Source organism: Lynx canadensis, chromosome B3 (genome assembly GCF_007474595.2).
Source record: "Lynx canadensis isolate LIC74 chromosome B3, mLynCan4.pri.v2, whole genome shotgun sequence".
NCBI lineage: Eukaryota > Metazoa > Chordata > Mammalia > Carnivora > Felidae > Lynx > Lynx canadensis.
Window position 1 is genome coordinate 47,431,137 of NC_044308.2, and position 3,504 is coordinate 47,434,640.

Below are 3,504 nucleotides of genomic sequence, written 5' to 3' on the forward strand. Positions count from 1 at the left end.
CTCGAACTCACGGACCGCGAGATCGTGACCTGGCTGAAGTCGGACGCTTAACCGACTGCGCCACCCAGGCGCCCCATCCCCCCCAGTTTTGAATTTAGTGAAGTCTTTCTGGCAGCTTGAAATTAGCCAAGATTGTAGTATTTACACCATGGAAATCAGCAAACAACTACAAATCAAGGCTGTTTGATTGGAGAGCTGACTTATTTGTGATGATTTGCTCTTAAAAAAAGAGAGAGATTCTGGGGCTCCTGGGTGGCTCAGTCCGTTGGACGTCGGACTTCAGCTCAGGTCATGATCTCACGGTTTGTGGGTTTGAGCCCTGCATCGGGCTCTGTGCCGACGGCTGAGAGCTTGGAGCCTGCTTCAGATTCTGTGTCTCCTTCTCTCTTTGCCCCTCTCCCACTTGTGCTCTGTCTCTCTCTGTCTCTTAAAAATAAATAAATGTAAAAAAAAAAAAAAATTCGGTCTTTCCGCGGGAACCACCAACTTCCAGTAATTCGCCAAAATGACGAACACAAAGGGAAAGAGGAGAGGTATTCGCTATATGTTCTCTAGGCCTTTTAGAAAACATGGAGTTGTTCCTTTGGCCACATCCATGCGAATCTATAAGAAAGGTGATATCGTGGACATCAAAGAATTGGGCACTGTTCAAAAAGGAATGCTCCACAAATGTTACCATGGCAAAACTGGAAGAGTCTACAGTGTTACCCAGCATGCTGCTGGCATCATTGTAAACAAGTTAACAGCCAGATTCTTGCTAAGAAAATTAATGTATGTATTGAGCATATTAAGCACTCAAAGAGTCGCGATAGCTTCCTGAAGGGTGTGAAGGAAAATGATCAAAAAAAAGAAGGACGCCAAGGAGAAAGGTACTGAGGTTCCACTTAAGTGCTAGGCTGCCCCGCCCGAGAAGCACACTTTGTGAGAACCAATGGAAAGGAGCCTGAGCTGCTGGAACCCATATGAATTCACAGCATGATAAATGTAAAAAAATAAAAGACCTCAAGACTGTAAAAATGTTTCTCTTAATTGAGTAGCCGTGTGGTGTCCTCTCCCTCAAAGAAATATTTAAAGCAAACTTTGTGTCCTAATTCATTGGGTGATGTCTTTTTTTTTTTTTTTAATTTTTGTTAAGTTTATTTTTGAGAGAGAGAGAGAGAGCGAGCGAGCATGAGTGGGAGAGGGGCAGAGAGAGAGGGAGACAGAATACGAAGCAGGCTCCAGACTCTGAGCTGTCAGCACAGAGCCGGATGTGGGGCGCTAACTCATATACTATGAGATCATGACCTGAGCCGAAGTCGGATGCTTAACGGACTGAGCCACCCAAGTGCTCCTCGGGTGAAGTCTTTATTCAAATTTGGTGGTTTTTTTCTTGCTGAAAGATGTGAGGTGGTTTATTGTATACAACAGAATATACTCAATTGGTTAGGAGCTGACAGATATTACTTATAAAATATTTACAGTAGTTTGAAAATAGTCCCTCTAAATCACTAAGAAAAAACAGTTTTAAAAAGACACGAAAGGGGCGCCTGGGTGGCGCAGTCGGTTAAGCGTCCGACTTCAGCCAGGTCACGATCTTGCGGTCCGTGAGTTCGAGCCCCGCGTCGGGCTCTGGGCTGATGGCTCAGAGCCTGGAGCCTGTTTCCGATTCTGTGTCTCCCTCTCTCTCTGCCCCTCCCCCGTTCATGCTCTGTCTCTCTCTGTCCCAAAAATAAATAAACGTTGAAAAAAAAAAAAAAAAGACACGAAAGCTTATCTGTTACATTGTATTTAAGCTCAGGGAAAGTGGAGTACTTGTAATTGTATCCTGTCTTAAATAGCTGTGTTTTAAGGATAAAGAACTTGCCTTTGAAACCTATTACTTAAAAATAGATTGTTTAAAGCACTGTGTCTGGTTCCTACTAAACCGTTTTCCCTATCATTTCCTGTTACTGTTTGTTCTATATGGTGCTCTAGCTATTAGGAAAAATTTGTTTATTGGGACTGCTCTTTCTTGCCCCAGTTCCTTTGCCTGAAAATACCTACACTTTCTAAAGTTGGTGAATTTCTGATTGTCCTTTGTTCATCTTGAGTGTCTAAGTGAACTTTATCTGATAAAGGTATTTTAAGGAATGAAAGTGTTTGGAATCAGAGGAGAGAAATTCTAGTTTGGGATGATAGAATAAAATCCCTTATATATGTTCCCACAGCGGGGGAAAAGATTCTAGATACTTTATTATTATTTATTTATTTTATTATACTTTATTATTTACTTATTTTAAGATTTAATTTTTAAGTAATCTCCCAACACACCCAACACAGGGTTCAAACTCACAACCCTGAGATCAAGAATCTCATGCTCTACTGACAGAGCCACAAGGCCCCTGGGTTGCTAATACTTTATTTATGATTGTCACATCTATGTTCATGAATGAGATTGATCTGAAGTTTTCTTTCTTGTAATACCCTTGCTTGAATATGGTATAAAAATATTCTATTATTATAATTTATTTGAAGAGTGCTTATTTTATTTGTATTCTCTGGAAAAGCTTCATTAAAATTGAAATTAACTCTTCTCAGTAGAACTTGCTGGTAAAACCATTTGGTCCTGATTCAGTGTAATGTGTGGTGGTGGTGGTGGTGGTGGTGTGTGTGTGTGTCTGTGTCTGTGAAAAGATTAAAGATATTCAGGATAATGAATTTCTGTATTGGTTATAAGATCACTTATGTTTTTATGTTTTTTTCTTGAGTCTGTTTTCTAAAAACTTTCCACTTCACTCAAATTTACTAAGTAAAGTCTTTCTTAATATTCTTATGTTTTTAATTTATGCTGCATCTGCAGTTATTTTCCCTTAAATTTATAATACTCTCACTTGTGTTTCTCTTTCTTCTGATCAGTATTGCCAGAGGTTTGACAATTTTATTTGTGTTTCCTTTGTTGATACTCTTTTGTGTATATTTGTTTTCTATTTCATTAATTTATATTGTTTTCCCACTTTGAATATCTTTTTTCTGTTGCACTTTATATGTTTTAATGTTTTCAGCTTATGTCATTCATTTTCAGCTTTTCTTTTTTCTAAGATATGGCCATATATTTCCTCTAGTACTGCAAGTTTTGATGTGTACTGTTTTTCATTATCATTTAGTTCCATTTTTTCTTTCACTATATTCTTCTTTATTACATGAATACTTTAGAAGCGTTTTGAAATTTTTAAATGTAGATTTTTAAAAATATTTTTTTGTTATTTATTTATGATAATTAGCATTGTAGTCAGGATGTAGTCAGTATGATACTAATTCATCAAAATTTGTTGAGACTTGCTTTATCTCCTAATACATAGTCAATTTTCATACTCCTTATATATTAAAAAAGTTATATTTTTGCAGACGCTGGATGCAATTTTTTATATGTGTATTAAATCAAACTTGTTCAAATATTATTATTATTATTATTTTTAATTTTTTTTCAACGTTTTTATTTATTTTTGGGACAGAGAGAGACAGAGCATGAACGGGGGAGGGGCA

The 3,504-nt window shown here is 37.4% G+C and overlaps 1 pseudogene; it reads left to right on the forward strand.

The window, feature by feature from the left end:
• The first annotated feature begins 497 nt into the window (after positions 1-497).
• On the forward strand, positions 498-966 carry LOC115515882 (annotated as a pseudogene).
• Positions 967-3,504: the final 2,538 nt, after the last annotated feature.